The sequence below is a fragment of the Pipistrellus kuhlii genome, unplaced genomic scaffold (genome assembly GCF_014108245.1).
Source record: "Pipistrellus kuhlii isolate mPipKuh1 unplaced genomic scaffold, mPipKuh1.p scaffold_m20_p_6, whole genome shotgun sequence".
NCBI lineage: Eukaryota > Metazoa > Chordata > Mammalia > Chiroptera > Vespertilionidae > Pipistrellus > Pipistrellus kuhlii.
In genome coordinates, this window is record NW_023425562.1 from 68,747,649 (window position 1) to 68,763,819 (window position 16,171).

The 16,171-nt window shown below is 42.7% G+C and overlaps 1 protein-coding gene across 1 annotated transcript in view; it reads left to right on the top strand.

Annotated features, from left to right (window-relative positions):
• Window positions 1-6,530: 6,530 nt before the first annotated feature.
• The window catches only part of BANF2 (BANF family member 2), a 38,395-nt gene continuing 28,754 nt past the window's right edge, over window positions 6,531-16,171 (top strand). The window contains exon 1 of the mRNA XM_045574401.1: window positions 6,531-6,772. The gene's annotated coding sequence lies outside the window, so the exon portion shown is untranslated. The remainder of the gene's footprint in view (window positions 6,773-16,171) is intronic.

Consider the following 16,171-nt stretch of genomic DNA (forward strand, 5'->3'; position numbering starts at 1 on the left):
AATCTATTGGGTTTTAAAACAAAGCTATTTTATTAGGAAAAAGTAAACATGTGAGAATAATTACCTAGTAGGTTTCTTTTTGTTGTTATTCATCCTCACCCAAGGATATTTTTTCTATTGATTTTTAGAGAGAGTGCAAGGGAATGAGGGAGGGAGAGAGAGAGAAAGAGAGATGAGAGAGGCATCCATGTAAAAGGGAGACATATAGATTGATTGACTCCTGTACCCCAACTGGCCAGGGATCATGCAGTCCAGGTATGTGCCCTTGACCAGGAATTGAACTCACGACCCTTCAATGCTCGGGCCAGTGCTCTAGCCATTGAACTCACCAGCCACGGTGACAGTACTTCGCTTTCTATTATAAATTGCAAGTATTATTTTAAAAGACTAGGCAGAAATATGAGAATATGTTATATCTTACGGTGTAAAGGAGATTTTGCTTTATCAACAACTCTGAAAGGATGATAAATGATAAACAGAATAAAATGTCACATGGGGGGGGGGAAAGCATCATAGCAATATATAACATTTTTAGGTCTTAGACACCAGGCATTATTCAAGATGTCCTATAAATAAGTAAAATTACTTAATGCTCAGATCAAATGTGTGCCTCTTATCTCCCTTTACCTTTCACCCTTCTCCCACTTCCTCTCTGACCACTATTTGTTTGTTCTTGATGTCTATTTCTGTTTTGTTTTATTTGTTTTGCTTTTTATATACCTAAAAGTGAAATCATATGAAAAGACTAAATCAGAAAGATATATACACCCCTATGTTCATTGCAGCATTATTTACAATAGCCAAGATATGGAAGGAACCTAGGTGTCCATCAATAAATGAATGTATAAAGAAGATGTGAATATACAATGGAATATTACTGAGCCATAAAAAACAAAATCTTGCCATTTGCAACAATCTGAATGGACCTAGAAGATGTTATGCTAAGAGAAATGTCAGAGAAGTAGAGATATTATATGATCTGCATTTTAGGTGATTACATTAGCAATGATGTAAAGAATAGCTAGGGTGGTGTAATGGAGGCTCCTGCATCAGTTAGTAGGCTTTTGCAAAATTCCAGATATGTTTGTTGTGTGGTAAATATGTAACAATTGGCTATTGGAAGTGGGAGATTGCAGGGGTGGAGGGATTCTTAATTTGTAGCATTTGCCAATTTCTGTGGTGTAAATATTCCCATCATAGTTGATTGCAAACACGAAGGTAGAGAGAAATTTGCAGGAATATAACATTATATACCATATAGATAATCGTATAAGTATTCTCAAGTGATATATTACAGTAAAATGTATTCAAATAACTTGTGGTGACAGGTTGGGTATTCATTATTTTTAATATAATCTATTTCATTGTAAAAAGTTTATATCATTCAATTTTTAATTGAGTGGAGTGTGTTTATGTGTATATGTGTGTGAGAGAAAGAGAGAGAGAAAGGGGGTAGGAAACACAGCATATTACAAAAATGAAATATTGTACATGTTAATGTTGATATTTATGCACACGTCTCATTCCCTGTCTGACTTTGGACTTGAGAGTCAGTGGCTCTATCTGATGCATCATTATGTTCCCTGAACACATAGCTCAATGCCTTGATTCTGGTAAAAATTCACCTTAAGTTGGATCTCCTCCACTGAAGACCTTGAGAGGAAGATTTGAATGATGCCAGTTTATTTGGAAGGTGATCCCAGAAATCACCAGGAAGAAAGTCAAGACATGAGACAAGGAAGGGAAGACAGCCAACAGATAGTGCAGCATCAACAAGTCCCACCGTGGACAGCTGAAGTCTAATCCATTGAAGAACTCTGGGAGACCATGTCAAGTATGCCCCAGAGTTACCCAAACTGAGAAAAGAGGGTGCCAGAGTATTTATTCACCAACTCATATCCATCACTGGTCAAAGGCTGCTCCTGGCATTTCCAGCCCACACCCCGGAGAAAGCTGTGGGGAAGAAGGTTGCTGGTATTTAAAAGCAGAGGCTGTTGATATGCACAGGGATGGCAGAGGAGATGTGAGCAGAGCAACAACAGTATTGGTCCAAAACCCATAAATATTTCTTGAATGAATGAACAAGTGAGTGCATGAATGTAAGGCCCTTTGAGCTCCTTTGAACACTAGTTTATGGTTTAAAGGTTTTAAAACAGAATGCAGATCCTTCTACTCTACAGCCAGCACTTTGTATGCTTTTGCAAAATCTAGAGCAAAGACTCTGATTTTCCATACAATTTAAATTCTGCAGTATTGCCGAAACTGGTTTGGCTCAGTGGATAGAGTGTTGGCCTGCGGACTAAAAGGTCCCAGGTTCGATTCCTGTCAAGAGCATGTACCTTGGTTGCGGGCACATCCTCAGTAGGGGGTGTGCAGGAGGCAGCTAGTCGATGTTTCTCTCTCATCAATATTTCTGGCTCTCTGTCCCTCTTCCTTCCTCTCTGTAAAAAATCAATAAAATATATTTTAAAAATAAATAAGTAAATAAATTCTGCAGTATTGTAACTCAAAACCAGAGTAATGTTGTTACACACTTAAAGAAAAAATCACTCTTTCAACATATGCAAATCGATTAATGTAATATACCATATTAACAAAACAAAGGGTAAAATCATATTACCTTATCAATAGATGCATAAAAGGTATTTGATACCATACAACATCCATTTATGATTAAAACATTCAACAAAATGGATTTAGAAGAGAAATACTACTTAGCTGGTTTGACTCAGTGGGTAGAGCATTGGCCTGTGGACTGCAGGCCCATGGGTTCAATTCCAGTCAAGGGCACATACATGCCCAGGTTGTAGGCTTGATCCCCAGTTTGTGTGTGTGTGGGGAGGGGGGCAGGGATGCAGGAGGCACCCAAGCAATGACTGTCTCACATCATTGATCTCTCTCTCCCTCTCTCTCTCCCTTCCTCTCTGAAATAAAAAAAATAAAAAAAAATAAAAAAAAAATTTTAAAGAAAGGAAGTACTTCAACATAATAAAGGACATATATGACAAAGCCTGAGCTAACATCATACTCAGTGGTGAAAACTGAGAGTTGTCCTCTAAAATCACAAAGACAAGGATGTCCACTCTCACCTCCCCATCACCTCCTTCATTTAGAGGCTGCTGTGACACAACTGGGCATCATGGTTTGCTGGTAGATTCTGTGCACAGGAATTATAACTCCTCAATAATGATAAGAATCTGTGAAAGGTCTGAGTCTTGTGTTTTCCTTCTGGATTCCTTGTGATTTCCAGTTCTGTAATGAGCTGTTTTTAGCTTCAGGAACTCCTTTCTTATGTCTGTCCTAAATCACTCCTACCTCACTGTGTTCCCTGCTAAGTGTTCATGGAGTGCGTTAGTAAGTGCCTGGCACTTAAAAATCATTATTCTATCCCCTCCTCTGGGTTCTTTCCTCCAGACTTAAAAAAGCTTGCTTGCTTGCTTTCTTTCTTTCTTTCTTTCTTTCTTTCTTTTCTTATTCTTCATCCTTCTTCCTTCTTCCTTCCTTCCTTCTCTTTCTCTTTCTTCTTCTTTCTTTCTTTCTTTCTTTCTTTCTTTCTTTCTTCCTTCCTTCTCCTTCCTTTCCTTCCTCTTCCTTCCTTCCTTCCTTCCTTCCTTCCTTTCTTTCTTTCTTTCTTTCTTTCTTTCTTTCTTTCTTTCTTTCTTTCTTTCTTTTTATCTTTCTTTCTTTCTTTCTGCCTGTCTTTCTTCCTTCCTTCCTTCCTTCCTTCCTTCCTTCCTTCCTTCCTTCCTTCCTTCCTTCCTTCCTAAAGCTTTCTTCTGTGTCTTTTCCTCAGCCACTTACTCATCGTGTGCTCTTCTCAAACCCTGTTAATCAGCTTAAAAACATCATTATCAAGAGTTTTGAAGAGAGTCTTTAAACGAGAAGTAAAAAAAGAAATCCTGAAATGACTGGTAGGGCGATTGAGTCCAGCTTTCTGCCTTTGGCCTGGCAAGCCCTACAACCAGCTAATAGATCAAGCAGACTGTCTCGGCTCGCAAAACCCTCAATTTCCAATCTGAATGTGTGCTGCAGAAATTTTCTATTTGGAGAGACTGAAAACTTAGCTAGTCACCCCACTGACACTCTTCTTCAGATTGCTATTGGTCACTGTGGTCAGAAAAATCCAGACCTGCCCTGGCCAGTTTGGCTCCGTGGTTAGAGTGTCACCCTGAGGACTGAGGGGTGCTGGGTTCTATTCCCAGTCAAGGGCATGTACCTCAGTTGCAGCCTCTATCCTCAGCCTGAGTAGGGGCGCATGCAGGAGACAACCAATTGAGATATCTCTCTCACATTGATGTTTCTCTCTCTACAACCCCTACCCCTCCACTCTCTCTAAAAAAATCAATGGAAAAAATATCCTGAGGTGAGGGTATCAAAAGAAAAAGAAAGAAAGAAAGAAAAAATCCAGGCCTGGGCAGAAGTCAGTTAGCCAGTTTAATTTAGGCAACTTTCCTTCCTTCTTATAGTGCCATTTCATTGTGAGTTACAGACATACAGAGTTCTAGGTGTTATCTCAGTGGCGTGTGTGTGTGTGTGTGTGTGTGTGTGTGTGTGTACATGCTTGTGTATGCATGAGAGAGAGAGAAGTAGACTAATTCACACTCAAGTTTTACTGATTCAGCATGCTATGCTTCTTAAACTATTTCACCCAAATGCCTCTAATGACAGGGGAGAGTGTTTCAGAAAGGTATTATGCTATTTTGTTTTATTGACAGCAAGCTTCAAAACTTCATATGTCTAATTTGCTGAAGGTGTTAACATCATAGATATTTTTACACTTTAAAATGTCGAGTTTTGTGCCAAAAAAAACACACAAAAAAAACAAGAGCATTTGTGGGAAGTTTTAATTCATTACTTTATTTTGAAGAAAAAGTTATCGTATACTTCAGGAAGCTTATGGTGAACATGCTCCATCTCAAGATACTTGTGAACGCTGGTTTAAATACTTTAAAAATGATGATTTCTAGGTGAAAGACAAAGAGCATCCAGGTCAACCGAAAAAGTTTGAAGACCAAAAATTACAAACATTATTGGATGAAGATGTGTGTCAAACTCAAGAACAACTTGCAGAAAGATTAAACGTTGCTCAGCAATTTCTGATCGATTGCAAACAATGGGAAAGATTTTTAAAGGAAGGAAAATGGATGCCGAACAAAAGAAAAATGGAAAACCAAAAAATTGTTGGTAAAATGTTGCTTCAACAGCACAAAAGAAAGTCTATTTTGCATCAAATTGTGACTGGTGATGAAAAGTGGATTTATTTTGAGAATCCCAAATGCACAAAATCATGGGTTGATCCAAGTCAACCATTAACATAATCTGCAAGGCCAAATCGCTTCGGAAAGAAGACAATGCTCTGCGTTTGGTGGGATCAGGAAGGTGTGGTGTATTATGAGCTTCTAAAACCAGGTAAAACCATTAATACTGATTGCTACTGACAACAAATAATCAATTTGAACCACGCTTTGATCGTGAAATGACCAGAATGTGCCAGAAGACATGGCAAAGTAATTTTGCTTCTTGATAACACACCATCACACAAAACCAGTTAAAGACACATTTAAAGATCTTGCCTGGGAAGTATTAATCCACCCACTGTATTCACCAGACCTTGCTCCTTCAGATTACCACTTGTTCCGATTAATGGCACACGCACTTTCTGAGCAGCACTTCAAAACATACAGAGAAATGGAAAATTTGGTCTCTGAATGGTTTACCTCAAAACTAGAAAAATTCTATTGGGACGGTATCCACAAATTACCTGAAAGATGGGGGAAATGTGTAGCTAGTGATAGACATGACTTTGAATAAAGCAGTTTTAATGTTTCTCTTGAAATGATTGTGTTTTCTTTTATTACAAAATCCACATTATTAACCAGTACACCTGGTAAATTAAAGATCCGTGTGAATTTTGCATTCTTCTCCAAAATATATCCGCAAAGACAGATTTTCTAAAAACAAAACAAAAACAAACAAACAAAAAAGAAACCATTTCCTTGTTATTTTTATGACATAAGAGTAACATATCAGAACACATAACACAGGAAAATATCTCAAGAAAAATGTAGAAAATCACCTGAAGTCCCAACTGCCCCATGGGATATTTTTCACTTTCTCCTTTCTACATTAGTTTCTGTTAATAAATACACATTGCTTATTTTAATAGACAATGAAGTGTCACCCTGTTTCCACTGTGTAAAAAGATTCTGGCTATTCACCTGGCAGTGTCAGGTCCAGGCACTGGGGATGGCCCACCTGATTTCCAGTTTGAAAGCAGGGTCTTGGGTGTGACCCCCTCCAGAAGTCATGCACATTCCAACAGAGGAAGGAAGAGAGAGAAGGCAACAGAACTTTCTGGAAATGTACTGGGTGGACACTTTAACGGGAGATGGAGGTGCATTCCTGCCTCTGCTCAAGTCTCCGAGCAGCCCGGCCCGGCCCTCAGCCCAGGGGCAGCACTGGGCCAGGGATGTGAATAAGGCTCAGGGGCCTCAAAGGCCTTGGAGCTCTTTGCCATGTGCTGGGTTTTCCCTGAATGACCCACCTAAAAACCTAGATTAATCTTCCTCGCAGAGAGAGGCCTCGCTCTCCTTCAGCAGAGCACTGAGCACGCCAGGTCCTAAAAAGAAGTGTTTTCTTTCTTTCAGGCAGGAAAATTAATGAGCTCCATCTTTGGCATGGATTAGAAAATTCCACTGTGGCGCTGGCAGGGCTTCCTCCGAGGCAGCAGAACTTTAAAGAAACCCCACATTGAGAGCTGCGAGGAACAAAGGTGAGGCTGATTGGCCTGATTTCATCGCTACCCGTCCGGAAAAGAAAGGAGGAAAAGAGACAGGAACAAAGCACCTGGCTGGAAGAGGTGTGTCCCCTCAGAGGGGGTACTTTCCCCGAGCCCTTCTCAGAACCTCCATCTCCGTGGGCCACACAATGCTCCCCTTATTCCCCGTGTCCTCACCGCACGGTGGCTGACTTGGAGCCTTACCCAGCACAGCGTCAGTGGCAAATGTTTGGACCTGTGGCTGCCAAGCACGTCTCGGGCAAATTCCTCCGGCTGCCGGGGTGGGTTCCCCCTTTCAGCAGAGGTGGGAACAAGTCGTGTTTGCCTCACAGGCTCTTGTTTTTGGAAAAACAGTTGGCAGACTGAACTGAATAAATGGTGTCACCTCGTTATCAATGAGTATTTGTTCATTTTTGAGCACCTAGTACACTCCCGGGGCTGGAGGTACAGCAGCGAACAAAATAGACATATACTTTCTGCACAACATAATTTCAGGTACTAATAACACAGGGAGATGAGATTGAAAATGATAGTGGGGAGGAAGCTATTTTAGGATGCTTAGGTTAAGCCTCCGGTGACACTGGAATGGAAATCTGCATTACCCAAAGGAACTCGCTGAGGGAAGATGTGGGTGGGCACTAGTGTCTTCTAAACAGAGGTATCAGCATGTGCAAAGGCCCTGCGGCAGGAACACATTTGACAGTTTTTAGGAAACTGAGTGAAAGCTGGTGAGTAAGTAAAGGGTTAAGAAAGGCAGGGACCAGATTCATTATAAGAAGCATCACAACTCACAATGTAAAGTGTGTTCTATTATAGTTGCAGAAGGCTTTGAACACACACTATCTCAATTTAGTCATTCCAAACAACCCTGCTATGTAAATAAGGAAAAGGGGCTCAAGGTTGAAAAACTAGGAAGTGGTGGGACAGGGACTCTGACCCAGGACTGTGTTTGTGTAACTCCGGAGGATGCTATCTGTGCCGCAGGGGAGCCGTTCATGCCTTTGCCTAGAGTTTGTGCCGTGCACAGCCTGTGTCACTGTACATAGAGACCCTAGGCCAGCTCGGTCTATCAATATTTTCTCCAAATTTCTGTGCCTTTCCTGCACCAGAGGCTGTTGGGAATACAAAGAATGAGGATATTATTCCATCCCTTGGTGAGCACATGATGTGGTTAAGGAGGTATAGTACAGTGAAACCTTGGTTCTCAAACTTAGGTTGTTCCAGGAGGCTGTTTGAGAAGTGATGGGTTTGAAAACCGAATCATTTTTTCCCCATTAGAAATAATGTAAATTGAATTAATCTGTTCCAGACCACAGATGATTCCCTGTTTTAACCTTTCTTATGTATAGAGCGTGTCTAATGCACTGTTTAATCTATAAATAAACACTTTAAAAACAAAAAGGACATGAAATGTAAATGAAAATTTAACAAAAAGGAAATAAAATTCAATTGCCTGTAATTGTTCTTTCATCAACATCAGCATTCTCGATGGCCTCTTTATGTTTCAAAATTGTGCTAATTGTCAATTTCAGCAGGCCATACTCAGTAGCCAGATCAGACACACAAACACCTCTATCATACTTTGTAATTATTTCTTTTTTAAGCTCTATCATTGTTTTCACAACTTCCCTTTTCACTTTGCTGTTATCACTAACCTTGTTAGGACCCATGGTGATTTACTGTAGGAATCCTACATAATAAAAGATTAACATGCAAATTAACCATCACTCTGCTACACTCACAAGCCACGCCCACCAGCCAATCAGAGTGAGTATGCAAATAAACCCAACCAAGATGGCTATGGCCACAGAGAGCAGGAAGGAGGCTTGGGTTTCCCAGGCAACAAGAATATCCTCTGGACATAGGCTGCTCCTAGCCTGTAGGTCCTTAGGCCCTAAGCAGCAGGGTTCCCAGAATGTCCCCTGGCCACTCAGAGCCTATGAGTGCAGGCGCCAAGTGGCTGGGGGCAGGACAGGAACGTCCCCGTGTCACCATAGTGACACAGGGACCTTCTGCCCCACCTGCAGCCACTTGGGAATGCTCCAGCACCAAGTGATGGTTTGGGTCCACACCCCCAGCCTGGGGTCTCAGGCCAGCTGTGGCGCCAGCACCCACCACTCACATGGCAATCGGGCCGAGCTCCCAGCCGGGGGTCTCAGGCTGGCAGAGGCGTGCACGAACCCACGCAGATATCCCCTCCCGACCCAGCCTGAGTTCTCAGCCACTGAGTCACACCAGCCAGGCAGATATAGAGGAATCTTATGTTTCTTTTTTTAATATATATTTTATTGATGTTTTACAGAGAAGAAGGGAAAGGGATAGAGAGCTAGAAACATCTATGAGAGAGAAACATCGATCAGCTGCCTTCTGCACAGTCCCCATTGGGTATGTGCCCCCCACCAAGGTACATGGCCTTGACTGGAATTGAACCTGGGACCCTTGAGTCTACAGGCCATTGCTCCATCCACTGATCCAAACCAGTTAGGGCTGTCCAATATATTAAAGAAAAAGCCCTATCTAATAAAGAGGGAATATGCAGGGGAGGGTATTTGGGGGTGACCGGGCTGTCAAGGGAGTGCAGTTGGGGACGATCAGGCTGGCAGGGGAGTAGTTAGGGGCAATCAGGCATGTAGGTGAGCAGTTGGAAGCCAGCAGTCCAGGATTGTGAGAGGGATGTCCGACTGCCTGTTTAGGCCCCGCAGTCGAACATCCCCCGAGGGGTCCCAGATTGGAGAGGGTGCAGGTTGGGCTGAGGGACACACACCTCCATGCATGAATTTGGTGCACTGGGCCTCTAGTTCAATAATAATAAGCAGTAACAAAGCAAAAAAAATATTCATAGCACAGTTTCCTAAGATGTTAACAACTCAAAGTTTAGCAGAAACTGACTCATACTTGTGCATTCTCTCTTCTGTTGCCTGAGACACAAGACTAATCATACAGGTATCAGCATGAAAAGGTTGTCAGGTCTGGAACAATGGAGGCATTTTTTCCATACACAATCTGGTCAAGAACTGAATTGTTCCAGATGGGAGATGATGCAGAACTGAGGTTAGACTGTATGTGAGAAAATGGTGGATGATTGTAGACAATACTGGTTTTGGGCAAAGACATTATGGATGACTTAGTAGGGGATGTGAGATTTGAGCCAGGCTTTAAATTTTAGATTGGTGGATGTATAAGAAAAAATCCATAGGACTTCATCACACAAGCGTACAATAAAACCTGGAGTGTTATAGACAACCATAGGTGCTTGCCTCCAGCAGCTTCAGATTTTTTTAAATGAACATTTATTATTCTATTATATAAAAATAGAACCATACAGACAAAATTTTGGCAAATCTAGGAAGAGAGAAAAATATCTATAATCTCATTCATGAAACACAACCACTTTTCACATTCTTGTATATTTCTGTCTAGATTTTTCCCCTAAGCAAGCAATGTGTGTATTTACATGTATATGTATGTAAATATATATATATGTGTGTTATATATCATATATATACATACCACAAAACACACACACATATATATAGTCTCACCTTTATGGAAGTATAATTTACATGCTTTAAAATTCACACATTTTAGGTATTTAGGTCAATGAGTTTTGACAAATGTGTGCACCAAGGTAGTCACTGCTGTGCTAAAGATCTAGAACATCTTCTTTACTCCCCAAAATTTCCTTGTACCCTTGGCCCCCTCCTCCAGGCAATCACTAAACTTATTTCTTCAGCCTTAGCCTTCAGTACTTTTGCCAGTTCCAGAACTTCGTATAAATGGAATAAAAAGTATATACTCATTTGTCTCTGGCCCCTGTTACTCAGTCTGTTTTTTAGCTTTATCATATTATCATGTATGAACCAGTCATTTGTTCCTTTTCATTGCTGATTAGTATACCAGTATAAGAATACGTAAGAATTTGTTTATTCATTCACCTGTTAATGAACATTTGGAATCTTTCTGGTTTGGAGATGTTATGAATAAAATAATTATGAACATTCTTGTACAATCATGGATATATTTTTGTTTTTCTTAAATAAGTACCTGGAAGTAGAAGTGCTGGGTCATAGAGCAGAAGATCTGTATGTTTAACTTTATAAAAAAAAAAAAAAAAAGTCCAAACCATTTTCCAAAGTGGCTGAACGGTTTCACAGTGCATCAGAGTTCAGTTTACTCCACAACCTCACAGACTCAGTGCTGCTGCTCTTTTTTATTTTATCCATTCTTGTGAGTGTGTAGTGGTTTTAATTTGTATTGCCCTGATCATTAATGATGTTGGGCATTTTTCACAGGCAAGTTTCTTCAGAGTTTAATTATGTGTATTTGCTGTGTGTGTGTGTTTGTTTTTTTTTTAATTTATCTTTAATCTGACTATTCTTCTCTGTTACCCTGTAAACTTCATGACCATTACATTAATGGCTCCTAATATTACAACAAGGTAATTCTCTACAATTTTTTAATCATTCCTCTATTAGACATTTAAATTATTTCCAACTTCCCACAATTCTAAATAATGCTGAAATTAACACGAGTGCACAGATTTTTAAAAAGCTACTTAGAAATATTTCTATATCTATTCTATATAAAACAGCATTTTAGATTATTGCATTTAAATCAATCACAAATGTAAAATGATTGGGCCAAATGCATTTTTGTGGCTTTGGGAGTGTAAAATATGAGGTGGACATGAGACTCTAACTTTGAAGGCACAAGCCTTTTACTCTCTTAGCTTTGTCAGAATTCATGTATGTGACCCCTTAATTGAGAGACACAGCTAATGGCTGTACTGTAGCCAGCTATTTTTTGAGTCCTGGGTAATGCTGGAAAGGGTAGTACTGTTATTGACACAATGCTCCTCTACAATAGGTTTCACTCGCCTTCTAACCAAGTTGAAATGTGAGGAAAGAAGAACTTTTGGAGTGCTTTGCCCCCTAAGAATGATCTGTGAAAGTGTCAGACCAAGTGGCAATTGGGTCCATTCAGTGGCAGTTTCAGAATTCCTGTGCATGAAGAGTCTGATTGAAGGGGTGGGAAATTGATTTGAGGAGTATTTTTTAAAATATATTTTTATTGATTTTAGAGAGGAAGTGGAAAGGAGAGAGAAAGGGAGAGGGAGAGGAAGAAAGAAACCTCAATGGTGAGAATTTTTTTTTAAATAAATTTTATGTCATCCATTTTCTTTTTCTTTTTCTTTTTTAATATATTTTATTGATTTTTTTTTTTTTTTACAGAGAGGAAGAGAGAGGGATAGAGAGTTAGAAACATTGATGAGAGAGAAACATTGATCAGCTGCTTCTTGTACACCCCCTACTGGGGAGGTGCCTGCAACCAAGGTACATGCCCTTGACCGGAATTGAACCCAGGACCTTTCAGTCCGCAGGCCGATGCTCTATCCATTGAGCCAAACTGATTTCGGCAGTGGTGAGAATTATTGATTGGCTGCCTCCTACATGCCTCCCACTTAGCATGTGCCCTAATCAGAATCCAACCATGACCTCCTGGTTCCTAGGTTGATGCTCAACCACTGAGCTGCACTCCCTGGGCTTGAGGAGTATTTTTATGCTCTGTGCATGTTTCATTTGGATTGTATGTTTGTGTGGAGGGACTAGGAGAGGGCTGCTGATTATGATGGGAAGGTGTATGTGGAAGGAGTCGGGGGGACTATGGCCCATTTGGAGGCAATGGAAGAGTTGGATTAACTGTAGGAATGAGACTGGGCGCAGCCATGACTGGGGCTGGGCACCTAGGAAATCATATTAATCCAATTAGGCCAGCAGAGACCCTCTTCAACAGCCCCCTGAACCTAAACAAGAGTCATATTTTATACAGTACCAGGTCCAACTGCATATTCTTACCTCAGGAGGAATTGTCCGGAGAGGTGGAAAGCAGGAGGAATTTGCATGGCAAATCAGTGCCCTGCAGTTACTACATACAGGCCTTCCTATGCGGAAGAAAAGGTCTTTGGCCCAGGTTGCTAGGCTCCTTCTCCCTGCCTGCCTCCCCCTGACAGTATCCGCTGGGTTCCTGCATTTCCTCAAAGTGTCCTTCATGACACTTTAAAGGGAGACCAGCAGAATACCTTCACCTGCCCAGAGACCTGACACACACTTACCTGACACTATTCCCAGAAATGCCTGGTCATACAAAGCGACATTATTTGTCTTGCCCCTTCTAAATGTGAACTTATTGAGGACAAAAACCATTACTTATTCATGATGTCTTAGTTCCGGTTCCCCCAAAAGCAGAGCCTAAAACAAGGACTCAAGTGCAACTCATTTATTTAGGGGGCAACCCCAGAAAACTCAGGTGGGTCAGTGAAGAAGTGAGCCAGGAGAGAGAAGGCGGCAAGATAGGGGGTCTTATCAAGCCAGCTACCCCTGTGGGCAGCTGAGACTTTGTTCTGTGAAGAGCTCTGGGCGATGGTACTGGGAACACCTCTACTTTACCGCTCTGAGCGGGAGGGAGCTGGGGCATTTATCCACCAACTGCTTAACAGCCATTAGTTGAGGGTTTTCTTAGGGAGACATTAGCTCCTGGCCTTGCATCTGCACCACCTGCAGGTAGGGTGGGCTCCAGCAACCTGAGACAGTCCCTTGGCAGAGAGACACAGTTACTGGCAGCAGGAAGCCAGGCTGCATTTGTGCGCTGAAGTGATAAAACCAAGAGGCGATAGGCAGAGGGACAGACAACATCAGCAGTGCCTTCCCAGCATGGCTCAGCCCTGGCAATGAGCAGATCCTCAATGAAGCAGGCTGGTTGGACTCAGGGAGCTCGGCTCCCATTTGTTCTCAGCGGGCAGTGCTATGTAAGATAGAACAAACAGCATTGCGGTGGTTTCTCCCAGGCTGACTGATGGCCTCTTCCAGGAGTCCAACACCCTCACATATTCAAGCGATGGTTCTCAAATGGTGTTCCCTGGATGAACAGCAGCATTGGTTGGGAACTTGTTAGAAATGCAAACTCTTGGGACCTTCCCTAGAACTACTGAATCAGGATCTCTGGGGGGAGAGGGGGGGGAGGAAGAGCAGGAATCTGTGTATTAGCAAGCCTTCCATTTGAACAAACCCTGAAGTTTGAAAACCACTATTTTAGTCTCTAAATGTCAGGACAGTCTCCCACGGCCATTTGTTGTTTGGTTAGAATGCTTCTCACTGCCAACCTGAAGCGCCAGAGGAGAAAGGCAATGAAGCCTCTACAAACCTTTTATTTTTTTATTTTTTTAAATTTTATTGATTGTGGTATCACATAATTGTTCTCATCCCCCCATTCCCATCCCAAACCCCTCCCCACATATGCCCCCATCCTCCTGTTGTCCATGGCCACTGGCTAGGCCCATATACCTGCACACAAGTCCTTTGGTTGATCTCTCTCCCTTACCCCCACCCTCCCCTACTTTCCCTCTGAGTTTTGAGAGTCTGATCGCTGCTTCTCTTTCTCTAGGTCTGTTTTTGCTCATTGGTTTATGTTGTTCATTATTTCCTCTAGATGTGTGAGATCATGTGATCCAAGAAATACCCTTGTAAGAACTGAAACTGAGACAAGCCATAATGGTTACGCTGAGAGGCAAATTAATCAGTCTGTAGTGAGTTCCCTTCTGGGCCAACAGTTCTTTTGAGTCCCAATTTCAATGTCAAATAGTTCCTTTAGACCTTGGCCCTTTTTTGTGATTTTTCTTTTTGGGGGGAAGAAGAGGGCTTATTAAATATATGTTGTGCCTAATTACCAGTGACCTCCAATGGAGAGCACAGATGTATATACTATAGAAGATAACCTGAAAGATATCTGTTTTGGATTTGACTAAAAGGACAGACAGAGGATGGGGGAGATTTATGCTCCTGTTTGCTTTCCTGAGCTAATATTTAAATTCTTTCAGTTGCCCTATGAACACACCAGGTGGGAGATAGGGGAAAAGTCAGGAGTCTGCCCTGGAGTTTTAAATCAATCATAGGAAATGTGCAAAGGAAACAGTTAGGGGTTAGGTTACTCGCCCCAGTCAATTTGTGTGGGGAAAGGGGGCTTGGTGTAACTGCACTGACCCAGGCCATGCCTGGGTAGGAACATATGGCATTGGGGTGGTTTTTCCCAGGCTGACTGATGGTCTCTTCCAGAGCAGGCACCTCTCATTGCTTCTCCTGCTGTGCCAGCGCCGAACAGTACCCAGATGTGTTCCTTTGTTTTCAGGAGGAGCTCTCAGTCCCCTGCTACCAGCAGTGACAGCAGGCCTTGCGGGGGCCACCCCAGTGGTGTGACATCACAATGTAGTCCATTCAGGATCTTGGGACTGACTTGCCCCTGGGCTCAGGATATAAGCTTACCCGCCTAGGGCTTACAGGGCCACGGCAACAGAGACAAGCACTAACCCACCAGGCGCTCTTGGTGAGTATTTAGACTTCCTGAGAATCATGGAAAGAAATACAGCCAATGGTGGGCTGGACCAGTGCTTTTCTGGTTGCAGGAAGTCACCTCCAGGGCCTGTTTTGCCACCTGCTCCAGCTCCCTGGACAAAGCTCAACTGTGGGCTTGATAGAGGCTCACGGGAGGGAGGCCAGGCTCTCAGATGGGAAATCCACTAGAGCATTGCTCTAAGTGCCAGCCGAGGTCACAGGCAGCCATTGGCCCAGCAAAGCTCCTCACAGTAGTGTGAGCAGGCCTAGCGTTGTGGTCTGGAAGGCATGCCACAATCACCTTCCCTCCACAACCGGGCATGATAGCCCCTTCTCTCCTACACTTTACCTTCTCTCTTTGGCTGTTTTAAATCCAGCTCCCCATGGGCCCCAGGGTATCAAATATCTCCCTTCCCTCTAGGGACAATGAAAGAGATCTGTGACCTTGCTGGGAAGTGGGCAGATGGATTAGAACACCAGTAGAGCAGACAGAACGGAAGCAGGTAAGGGGATAGAAGCAAGGCTTGAAAGCCATCTTTCTCAGAGGATCCTGGCTCTTCCCAGCTGGGCCTCCAGCAGCTGGGTGAGGGTGGTCTGAGGACGTCTACAGCCAACCGAAGGGACTGGGACAGGGGCACACAGGAGGCAGAGCCAGCCTCCTCCATGTCATACACTCCCACAGCCTCTCCATCCATCAGCTTCATGCATCCAGACGGGCCTTGCGCTGTTGGTGAGAACCAACAGGTCTGTGCAGCCACACACCTCCCACACGGGAGTGGCTTTTCAAAGGGCCCAAGATTTTGAGCAGCTTCTGGCATTTCCTGGGTGTTTAAGGCAGGAAGCAAGGTGAATAGTGGGATAAATGTTCTACCCTGAGGCTGTGCCCTCTTCCTTGGTCTGATTGTGATGGCGGACACAAACCTCTACTGAGAACAGCTTAGCTCTACCTGTGATGAAGCACATTTTAAGAGGGACATTAACCTAGAATTTATATGCCCTAGACACAGAG